The sequence below is a fragment of the Rhincodon typus genome, chromosome 29, assembly GCF_021869965.1.
Source record: "Rhincodon typus isolate 14 chromosome 29, sRhiTyp1.1, whole genome shotgun sequence".
NCBI lineage: Eukaryota > Metazoa > Chordata > Chondrichthyes > Orectolobiformes > Rhincodontidae > Rhincodon > Rhincodon typus.
In genome coordinates this window covers 31,024,141-31,036,452 of record NC_063360.1, presented here as the reverse complement: position 1 = coordinate 31,036,452, position 12,312 = coordinate 31,024,141, and positions in this window count along the sequence as shown.

Sequence of the window (12,312 nt, the reverse complement as noted above, 5' to 3'; positions counted from 1 at the left end):
GGCTCAATTAGTGGGGCAGGCATTTGTCTCGGAGTGAGAAGGTTGCAGGTATTTGTGCAGCTCCTGAGGTGACACTCCAGTGCATTACTGAGTAATGCAGTAATCTGGATGCGATCTCTGCTTCTGTCTCCTCTCTTGAGTGAAAGACCTCTTGGTAGAAATCAAAGAAGTCACGGTGCGTTCTTCTGCTGTCTTTTATTTTTGATTTTTGTCTTATTTTTAATTTCAAATATATGCTTTATTCATAAAAATATTTTTATATACATACATAGTCACGAAAACATTTTGGTTCTGTACGGAAGCATTTAAAGAAACAAACATTGGAGTTTGACTCTATCCAGCAAAAAAAATTGCAAGGCATTTTTTTACTTATACAGGACTATATTTACATATATTTGAGGCATTGGGAGGATCCAATAAACCATTTAACTTTGGCAGAAAGACCTTAGACAGTGGTTTTTCTCCAATGCACCTTGGAGGCAGCTGCCCCAAGCTCTAGTGCGTCCCTCAGCACCTAGCCCCTGACCTTGCAACATGCCAGTCTGCAACACTGGGTTGAGGTTAGCTCCTTACTCTGAAAGACCAACGAGTTTCAGGCAGACCGCAGAGTGTCTTTCACTGACTTGATGGTCTTCCAGGCAGAGTCAATGTTTGTCTGCAACCAAAATCACATATGACTCCAGCATTGGCAGTTCGTACTATCACTATAGCCTGATTGTCTGACCATTTATCTCAATAAGGTTTGTGGAATTTTAACAGACTGTCAAGTTTCTTCACAGTGATTATAGTTTGAAGGTCTTTTGTACTCTGAAATGCTTTGGTGCCATATCAATTCTTTCTCTCACGTAATCTAAACTACCAAAACAGGTAATTCAGCCCAGTTAGTTTATGCCAGCATTTAGATGAATTTCCACATTACCATATAATTGCTCATAAATGCTGCAGCATGGAAAAGAAACATCAGTGGTACACTGAACAAATCAAAATATCCTGGGTTTGCAAAATGTCATAGTCAGATTCGGCAGAAGATTTAATGATGGCATGAATTTAACATTCACATTTGAGTGCGCGGAATGCGTAATGAGCCTGAAGTTCTCGGGACTGTCTTTGGGAATGATTTAGAACAGGACTCCTATCCTCCTGTGCAGAGAATATTGACTCTGCCCCAAATCTCAGGGACTGGGATACTGGAGGCTCCAGGGCTAAAGAAGTGGATAGAAGTCAGAGTAACATTGTGCTACTCTAATGGAATGAGTCACAGCCCTGCTGTCAAAGAGACAAGGTCAAAAATTTAGCACCTTTACCCAGAAAGGGGATCTGGACCCTGAAATGCAAACTAATCAATCCGCTGTCTGTCACATTAATGATAATGATCTAATAATCAATCACTCATTGTAGATTTATTAACTCTGTGTTAGATTTTTTTTAAACAGTAAAACATATGATAAGTTATGAAGTAGGTATTACAGAAAATCAGCTGTGTGTATAACTTGCAAATACATCACCGATTTTATGGGCAGGCAGAGTCACAACATTGTAAACACACAGCTGTTGGAATCCTTAAAGGTAAAATCTCTTAAGGGAAAGGTACAACATTGTGAGGTTAGCTTCCTTGAAAGTTTAAAAATGTTTAAAGTTTTAGGAAAAGCCAAATTTCACCTAAATCGCCTGGGTATAAGAGCATAAATGGGCAGATTTCCCAGGTTAGTTGAGGGATACAGTCTCAAAATCTCTGGGAATGAACAGAAGGCTCCTTTCTCTTTCCCCTTCCTGTAACCATCAGCTCTTCCAGGGTTGGGTCAAAGCTGAAACTTCCTCCCTAATGCCATTATGGGTCTACCTACAGCACATGGATAGTAGAGGTTCAAGAAGGCAGCCCACCACCTTTTTAAGGGCAACTATAAATAGGCAATAAAAGCTGGCCCAGCTAATGACACCCACATTCGATGAGTTTTAAAAAAAAACTTTTTCAGTGAATTTTCCCCGGGGCCCAAATTGACTTGACCTGGATTACTGAGCAAAGTCCTGCCAACTCCTTTCATTATTCCACACCTCCACTCTCCCATAACCTCAGCGTTCTTCCCCACAAAAGGCAGCCACCCTGAGTTACACTCTCTCCCAACGTAGGGTTTCTGGCCTCAAAATGTCATGTTAGTTTAATGAAATTGTGCTGTCCTCAGGTTGGAAACTAAGGCACGTTGTCACAGTAACGAGGAGAGAAAACGAGAAGGCAGAGCAGTTAATGATGTGGAATCGCTTCGTACAAGACAAAATATTTTCATTAGATTGAAGTCAGAAAATGCATTTGATGTCATGCTGAGGTTCCTTCCTGGGGGAGATTTGATAGACAAATGGACTTGAATATCTGAATTCAGAAGCCCTGTTCAAAGTGATAACAAAGCCATAAGCTACTTTACATTTTCCATTTCACATGGGAACACCAACAGTGATTAAAATAATGTGGTTTAAATGGAACATGCTTTAAGTTTGCACATGTGCTTCACAATCTGGATCTATGTTGGAAAAACAACTGTTATATGTGTGTGGCGTGAGTGTGTGCCTGAGCGACTGTGTGTGGGTCTGTGTTGCAGTTGCTAATTTGGGAGTTGTATAAGTTGAGGTGAGCTCTAACATATCGAATGATACAGCTGCGCTGCTTAGAAAGTAAACTTTGAACAGCAGTTAATGCAGTACAGCTCCTTGCTGCCAATATGTTCAAGGCATAAAACAAAGCCACACACACAAAATCAATTAAGTGTGCACTGTATCTCCTGCTGCTGATTGGTCAGGACTGTGTGCACTTGGCTCACGCTGTGACCGTTGGCACACATGCAGTGATCTGGAATAGGCCCAGCTCAAACTAACTTTTGCAGTATTTAAGCTTTAATACTTTGGGAAACACCCAGTAGTGTGTTTCATGCCAGAATGGCATTTCGTCAGGGCAGGAGGGTGGGGAGTGGTGAACTGGGCTCTTCCCCAGTGAAATCCAGGATGGGAAGTTCCACGGTCAACCTTCTTGGGCCATTAATTAATTCCCATGCCATTAATTAATTCCAACAGTATTAATTAATACCCACTTGAGGGCTGCAACCCAACATTGTTGGTGTGAACTTAGTGCAAGGCAGAATCCCACCATATGGGGAACATGGGCTCCTGAGGGGGATCTCTCATTCAATGGTGTCCAGTCATTGAATGCGGAAGTTGGCATTAAGTGAGATTGGTGGAAGTGGCCAGGGAGGGGGAAGGGGTCGGGTAGATAGAGTGCCTACTATGAGCCATTCCTTAACCTAGCCCTCCCCTATAATTGTCATATCTTGGCATATCCCTCTCCCACGATCACTCACCTCCAGCATGGGATCCAGCAGCGATCCTAGGCCTCGGTTCGCTGTTGTAATGGTTCTTTGTTGCCATTTGCCAATCAGTAGAGCTGCTGGTCTCTCCTCTGATCAAAGCCCTTGGTAGAAAAGACATCTGCCCGCAATGGAGTAGGCCCCTAAATTGCCAGATTAACACACAATGTAATAAGACTTCTTAAAAAGGAGAGATGTGTCTCTTAGCCCAGAACCTCATCACCTTCACAAGGTTCCACTTTTCTCTGTTTTAAAACATGTCTGTTGTGTATTTTAGCATGATCTTTGCTGCATTTGGGAACGCTTCAGTGATAGTTTGTAGGCAAGAATGGCGATTAAAGTACATTTGATTTGTGCATGAAAGGTTAATGATATTCGATATGCCATGGCTCATAGTTGATCCTTTTCTTTTATGGACCAAATATCAGAACGTTAATTACTGAGTTACATTCTGTCATAACACAGTATGGAGCTAGAGGGACACAGCAGGCCAGGCAGCATCAGAGGAGCAGGAAAGCTGACATTTCAGGTTGGGACCCTTCTTCATCCGACCCGAAGCGTCAGCTTTCCTGCTCCTCTGATGCTGCCTGGCCTGCTGTGTCCCTCTAGCTCCATACTGTGTTATCTCTGACTCCATCATCAGCAGTTCTTACTATCTCTACATTCAGTCATACTTTGTTAGTAGAAAGGTTGGTTAGCTTGGTTGGCTGGATGGCTAGTTCGTGACGCAGAGTGATGCCAACAGCATGGGTTTAATCTCCAGGCTAGTGGAGGTTACCATGAAGGTCCACTTTCTCACTCTTGCCCCTCAGCTAAGGTATGACGACACTCAGGTTAAACCTATGACCAGTTGTATCTCTTTAATGAGAGAGTGGGGACTTTAATTTCTTAACATAAAGGATCTCCTTCCTATTCAGTTATGTAATGCAGAAAGTTTGAAAGTAGTACAATGGACGTAGGCTCAGCCAGGGTGCGGGCAGAAAGTTGCAAGTGAACAATGCGCTAATAAAGGGTGAATGCTAAATTGAGATGCATTCCTTTCCTTCCTCTGTCTGTAGTGGACCTGTACCACATTGGATAGAGGTAGCAGGTAGTTCACCCTCTGCCATCACCAAACACAGCCTTAAATACACGAATGCTACTGGTTCAACGTGCCAGGAGCTGAAAAATATGATTCCTAGGAAGATTGATAAATATTGAGCAGAAGCAATATCCAGTGTATTATAGTGCTGAACAACCCTCCAATTGAACAAGTAAGGGTAAAATTATTCAGTTTTGAAGAGGGTACGGACATTGATTGAGTAACGCGAAATGTTCCTCTATCCACAGATGCTGTCTGACCTGCTGAATTTTTCGAGCATTTTCTACACTTATTCATAATTTTGATGGCCGTGTGTACTAGATAGATGTTCTCAGCCTACTCTAAAATATTCATTGTGAAACCAGCTGCTCAATATTGCTGACATGATTTAAGTGCTAGTCTTTCCTGTCCATCGATTAATCTATAAAGTGTATCTGATAGCAACGGCTAGGGCTAATCAATCAATGGAACTGCTACCATCTGTACAGTGGAAAAATCCTAGTAAACAGAAAAGCATCTATAGTAGGCCTGTTAACTGCAGAGTCTCAGATGCATGTTACCTAATTTGACTGTTACATTCATCACTGCACAATGAAAAAAATAATCACAGCTTTTTAAGTACAGCACAGCACATGCAGCTGGACTCGTGATTATTACTCATTGATTGTCCAACAACTTATTTTCATTGACCCTCACTTGTCTTTAAAACAATCTCTTTTAGTGTGTGAAATAACACCAGGTTCTATTCTGTGTAAAAACACTACCACAAGTAAATGAAAGTTGAAGTTAAATTAATATTGCATTAGTATCAAATGTTGAAGAATTATTGCACCTCCTCTCTTAGTTACTCCCTTCTCTTACAATCTCCCACAATCTACAATCTTTGTTAACTGAGCTTCAAAGTAAGGGCAGGGATCTTATTCTAGTGCACAACACACTAACTTGGTCACAACCAGAGCACTACATAGAATTCTGGTCACCATATTACAGAAGGGTCTGTTCACAGTAGCGAAGATACAGGGTGCTTACAGGAATGGAAAAGCTAATATCAGATTCTTTTTTCTGATTTCCACAATTACATGGATTGAATTACAAGTGAGATCACAAAATCAAGGTTTTATTCTGTGAAACTTAGACGATTAAGAGAAAATTTGATAGCCTTCAAGATATACATACTACATATATATATATATAAATCAATTGAAACAACCTAACTTATTAAAGATTTAACAGCATCTTAGGTTTGTTTAGTACATCCTCATCAGTGGTGTGACCCTTTGATCTTTTACTTATAAGTTCTGTGTCTGGTAGTACCTTTTTCTCTCACACCTGAAGAAGGAGCAAGGGTCCGAAAGCTTGTGTTTTCAAATAAGCCTGTTGGACTATAACTCGGTGCCGTGTGATTTCTGACCTATTCCACCCCTGTCCGACACCGGCACCTCCACACTGGGGACAGTGACAGGGCAGATAGAGAAGGAAACCATTTGTGTTGGTTGTGGAGTCTCAGACTAGGAGGCATTGTCTGAACATTAGACTGGAGTGAAATTAGGAATCACTTCTTCATTCAAAGATGTAACTCACCCAAACTGTTTTTTTACATATATGTCTCAATTTACCTACTATAAATATAAATTCAACCTGAAGCGCCACTATCTTTGATAATTTTTATTCTAATTTCGCTGTACCAAACTTTTGACAGTGTTTGATGCTGGCCTGAAAGAGAGCCTGCAAGTTTCTTGCAATGTTTGCCCCTGTTTTGTACCTAGGATTATGGGAATATAGGGACAGGAGGAGGCTATTTGGCCCCTCAAGCCATGTTGTTCTAACATACTGTAATTTTATGTCTGATCTGCTGCCAACCTTCATATGTCTCTTTTTCCCCCTCTTCTCTTGATATATTTGGTTGGCAAATTATTTAATGAAGGTTAGAAATTTCTACTTGCCAAAAGGCATTGCTTTCAGACCTGCATCAAACACTCTAGGTCCATTGTCATTAATTGACTCACCTTTGATGAAGGAAACTGCCATCCTTACCTGGTCTGGCCTGTATGTAACTCCAGGAATGGGTCATAAATTCTTGTCTACCCAGTAGAGAATCCCTACAGTGTGGAAACAGGCCATTCAGCCCATCAAGCCCACACCAACCTTCTGAAGGCCATCCCACCCAGACCCACCTTCTACCCCTGCATTTCCCATAGCTAATCTACCCAGCCCGCACATCTCAGGACACTATAGGCAAATTAGCATGGTCAATCCACCTAATCTGCAAATCTTTGGACTGTGTGAGAAAACCCATGCAGACATGGGAAGAATCTGTAAACTCCACACAGACAGTCACCCGAGTGTGGAATCGAATCTGGGTCCCTGGTGCTGTGAGGCAGTAGTGCTAACCACTGAGCCACCGTGCCATCCTCATTCTGTGAATGGATGAAAAAATTGTGAAATTGCAATAAAAAATTGCAGGAAAAACCTTTAAGAGTTTATATGTAGAGCCTTCAAAGCAGGAGAATAACTTCTGTACTACATTCACACACTCAAGAAACCAGGAGATAAAGGAAGATAGGACTGCACAGACCGTAGTTTATAAATTGAAAATTTGGGTCAACCTAGACGTATATGCACACATACATAAAAACAGACAAATTACATCTTGTCAGAGGTCAGTGTCCAATAATAGTTTCCTAGTTTGCTAGTCCTAGTGATTTTTCCTAAAGTGTAATCATGTTGACCATGAAACCATTTTCAATTGTTGGAAAAAAAATGCATATGGTTCATAAATGCCCTTTCGGGAAAGGAACTGCAATCCTGATCTGGTCTGGCCTACATGTGACTCCAGACCCACAGCAATGTGGTTGGGTTTTAACTGCCCTCTGGGTAATTGGGGATGGGAAATAAATGCTTACTTAGCCAGTGGTACCCACATCCCTCTATGAATGAATATTATAAAAATCAAAGAGTCTTGATAATGAAAACTGGCATTTATATACTTATCAGACATAGGGTTTCTCTCTTATTAGAAAGGTAGACGATTGCTGGTTGTTTAACTAGAGGATTGTCACACCTCAGGCAAGGTGAGAGGTTGAGAAGGAGAATCCTTCATAGTAACCCATAGTAACCTCAGCCAATGCAGGAATTGAACCCACACTGTTGGTGTCACTCTGCATCACAAGCTGTCCAGCCAACTTTATATATAGCAAAACTATCCAAGGTGTCATTTCCTGGAAACTCTAGCAGCAAAATAACCAAAGCCAAAAAGATTTGCCAAAGGAAAGAGCTCAAAAGGGATGGAGATTGCCAGAGATTGGCAGCTCTGTTAAAATTTGCTTATTTCCCTAATTTAAAAATGTGTCCGGTTCCCTGAAGGGTTATGTAAAAGCTTTTCCAAAAGTTGAAATCAATATTCCAATAAATTCAGAATCAGATATATTTTCAGCTCAATTTATTTTGTGATTTCTAATGAAGTACTGATTTAAATGCCTTTGTCCCAACACCCTAATTCCATGGGGGTGCTATTTTAAAGAAAATACAGTCTATCATGAGAAAAGAGAAAGTGAGTGATGGATATCCTGAATGCAACCAGGTGACGAAGGCATGTGGAGGTTAACAATAAAGGTACAATATAATACTGAAGCTAAGTACTGCAGATGCTGGAAATCTGAAATATTCAGCAGGTCAGGCAACAGCTGTGGAGACTGAAACAGGATGAAACTTCAAAACTGGCAACCTATCACCAGAATTCTTGATGCAATCCAATCCTTTGAGTGATCCCAGCATTTTCTGTTGTCCGTTCTTTATATATTTCACGTCTCAATCACTTGGTTCCTATAGAGTATGTGTTTGTTGAGATGGAGTTTGACAATTATGCGCAAGGTGGTACCTGAGAGGCGAGTGTACAGAGGCATACGGGGTAGCTCAAGCTAGGAACAAGTTAATCTGGAACATTGCTTTGAATTTCATTTGAAGACCAGGCCTAGATTCAAAGGTCGAAATCAGCAAAAGAAAAAGAAAATAGACTGATGTCAGGGAGTAGTCCTTCATACTAAAGAATGGAATTTTCCCAGACCCTGAATACTGTGGGGTAAGGCGGTAAATTTGGGAAAATCATGTGAGAAGTCAAGCAAAGCCTTTCTCGATGTCAAATGGAACTTTCCAACTAAGTTCCAAAGGTCGGGAAGAGATCGCGCTAGGGAGTGGTGAGAGGCATATTAATAGGAATTATCACTCATCATCATTCTTAGTATGAATTAATCAAGGGGGAGGTGATGGCCCAGTGGTATTATCAGCGGACTATTAATCCAGAGACCCACATAATAATCTGGGGACCCAGGTTCAAACCCTACCATAGCAGATGATGGATTTTGAATTCAAAGGAAATCTGCAATTAAGAGTCTAATGATGACCATAAATTCTTTTGTTGATTTTTAGGGGAGAAACAAACCATCTGGTTCAGTCATGCCCTTCAGGGAAGGGAACTGCCATCCTTACCTGGTCTGTCCTACATGTGACTCCAGACACACAACAACGTAGTTCACTCTCAAATGCCATCTGTGCAATTAGGAATGCACAATAAATGCTGGACTTAGCCAGGGATGCCCTCATTTCATGACCGAAAAGAAGAAATCTCTCTTTGTTAAAATGGGCTCCTTATTCGACAACCCACCAGGTGGAAACTAGAAGCTGAGAATTCCCGATATGGACGTCATAGTGTGACCTTGGTGATTCCGGCTCGCCAATTGCTTCTTCAGATCTCTACCTTAGGCACTCAACATCTCCTTGGGCAATACCTGCAGACGCTGGCATCTGATACATGCAGTCTCTCTGCACATCGTGGCATATCTCTAATCCATTTACAGTATACTTCTGTGATTCAATGCTGCACTTTGCAATGACTAACATTGCAATGCTGCTGCAAGGACACTTTATGTATAGGGCCAGGCACCCAGCTCACAGATTGGATGTAGCTCCATGTCAGGGTGCTCACTTGCTCTTTTAGTTCTCACTCACTTAGGATGTGACAGGATGCTAACTACATCCATGTTTGGCCTCGTGTTTTACACTTTGCTGCCTTAGCCAGAACTAGCAGGTGCACAGCACTTCAATCTTGCCAGGCGTGGAAGCCAGAAATGGTTGTCAGCAGTTGCCAGTCGGTGGGGGTGGGTGGGTGGGGTGGTAAGCACATTGTCACATAATATGGTGCTATGTCAATCTCACACTTGCACCATGTGTCAGCAGCTTATGTGGCAAATGCACTGCATGTGCTTGCGGAATGAATGAATGAATGAATGACTTATTAATGTCACATGTACCAAGATACAGTGAAAAGTATTGTTTTGGATGCTATGCCTCACAGTCTAAGGGGAGTAGTTCTCAGTCAAGTCAAAGCAGACAGCGTTCAGTGGTGGACAGGGGTGGGGACATGCCACATTTAGTCATGGACAGACCTCACTATCAGTCCAGAGGCTTACGCACAGTCAGTCAGCTGTTCAGAGCAGTCATGGTCAGGGTCCTTTCCTCACAGTGGGTGGGGAGCTGAATGTTTGGCACCCCACCACCCATTTTGGCTCTTTCTGCTTTATTCATAGAATCATAGAATCCCTACAGTGTAGAAACAGGCCCTTCGGTCTAACAAGTCCACACCAACCCTTGGAACATCCCACCCAGACCATCCCCCTATAAACCCACCTAAGCTACACATCCCTGGATACTACGGGCAATTTAGCATGGCCAATCCACCTAGCCTGCACATCTTTGGACTGTGGGAGAAAACCGGAGTACCCAGAGGAAACCCACGCTGACACAAGGAGAATGTGCAAACTCCACACAGTCAGTAGCCCGAGGGTGGAATTGAACCCAGGCCCCTGGCACTGTGAGGCAGCAGTGCTAACCACTGAGTCACTATTGTGGGCTGTTTTCTCCTAGAGTGAGGAAAAAGGAGCGATTGAGTGAGATGAAAATAGATGGCACAGCGGATAATGCTGATGCGTGGGGGAACGGTGGTGATGTATCCCCAGTAAGTGAGTAGGCAGCTTCGAGGACATGCAGAGTTAGTGGTGTAGTGGCCTCAGGGGTTTGGGTGGTGAGAGTGAGAGGGGAAGATGTTACAGACAATAGTGAGCCTTAGTGGGAGGTGGGTGCAGGAGTAGAGATAGAACGAGGTGGCAAAGAGAAAATAGCAGCTCTTGGCTTGGCAGAGTAGAAGAAATCATTGACTTTCTTCCTTCAATGCCTGGGGTTTTGAGACAGCATTGACTCAGGTGGAAACCCTGGCAAGGTCTGGCCTTATGGCCTCCTCTGCTAGTCCTATTGTGAAGGATGTATCTTCTCTGTCCACCAGGACCTTAAGGTTTCTATCTACAATGTGGGCACCAATTTCCCCTTCTCTGCCAAGTCCGGACCAAATGTGTAGGGCACCAGCAGATTGACAGAGCTCGACCAGGTGCACAATGGCCTTTTAAAGATGGCATCCATGCCAGCAATCCCACGATATCCTGGCAATGGTCACTGGTGAGTAGAGTCATAGAGTCATACAGCATGGAAACAGGCCTTTCAGTCCAACCAGTCCATGCCAACCATAATGCCAGAATAAGCTAGTCCCACTTGCCTGCGCTTGGCCCATATCACTCCAGATATTTCTTAATCTACAGCTACAGCGAGTGGTAGGATTGGGTTAGTGAGAAGGGTGCAATAGAGATATGGTAAGCAGTTAATGAGCTGAGCTTGGGACAACAGTGCGAGAAAGCTGGAGAGAAAGCCTCCATGAAACTTGACAAAAATGGCACTTTGCAAAAGTTATGGTAAAATTTGGCCCTAAGAGTTTGAAATGGTGTGTGTTCCAATGGCTCCCACAGACAAAGGCACCTACAACAGAAATGAGGTCACATGTCTATGGCAAGCCAGCCTGTACACGCAGGGTTTAATACATCACTCCAAAGATAAATTGGAGGTCAACGCATGGACTAGATATGATAGTAAAGGAAGTGCAAGTGTGGCAGGTGTTTAAGAAACAATTTGATCTTCCAACAGCAGAAATGGCAGATCTTTCTGATGTGGCTGATTGGTCTTCATCGTCCATTTTTACCCATTTGACAGCATAGGTCCAGGTTTTCTGATGACCAGGCAGTCATTTCTGCATCGTAGATGGGAATTGTGCATTGGAACCCTGCAGAATCCCTGCCATAGTAGAATCCAAGGAAATAGCGCTGACTGTTCCTCCTATGTCTAATCCTCTAAAGTATCTATTTAAATCAGAGAACTTGGAAGGTTCCACTGCAGTAAACAATTACTCAGGAAAAGTTAGACTATTACAAAGCTATTCTAACTCCTGAGTAACTATTAACCCCTGAACTCCCAACTTGCCACGCACATCCACCAACTACAAATCCCTCTGAGCCTTTCCATCCACCGGACACTGGGCCAATATTGTCTTTGCACATCCCCTCCACCAGGGATCCTACAACCCTTCTCCTGCCCCATGCCCCAAAGCCCGCCTCTCGTCCTGGGGCCCAACATATCCCACGCTGCCTGGGACTCAATGCCACGTCCCCTTGTTCTTGGATTTGACACACCTCCTCCTGCCTTGGCAAGCTGTTGGGTTGGCAGAGTCAGTTTGAGGGGTGCTGTGTTCATCCAGCCCTGCACCTTGTTGTCTCAGTTTGAGGGGGAGGTGGGTTTCAGGTTGTGCAGTAGGACAGGGTCAGTTCGGGTCAGAAGGTGGGCATGCCAGGTCCAGGCAGGGGTGTGGGCAAGGCTTTGTGGTTGGGTGATTAGTTTAGTCAGTGGTAAGGGGACCCTTGGAAATGAGGGTGATATCTGTCAGACTATATGAGTCTTCCAATGACTGCAGAGACCAATGTCTGATCTACAATTCTTTCCATAGTGAGT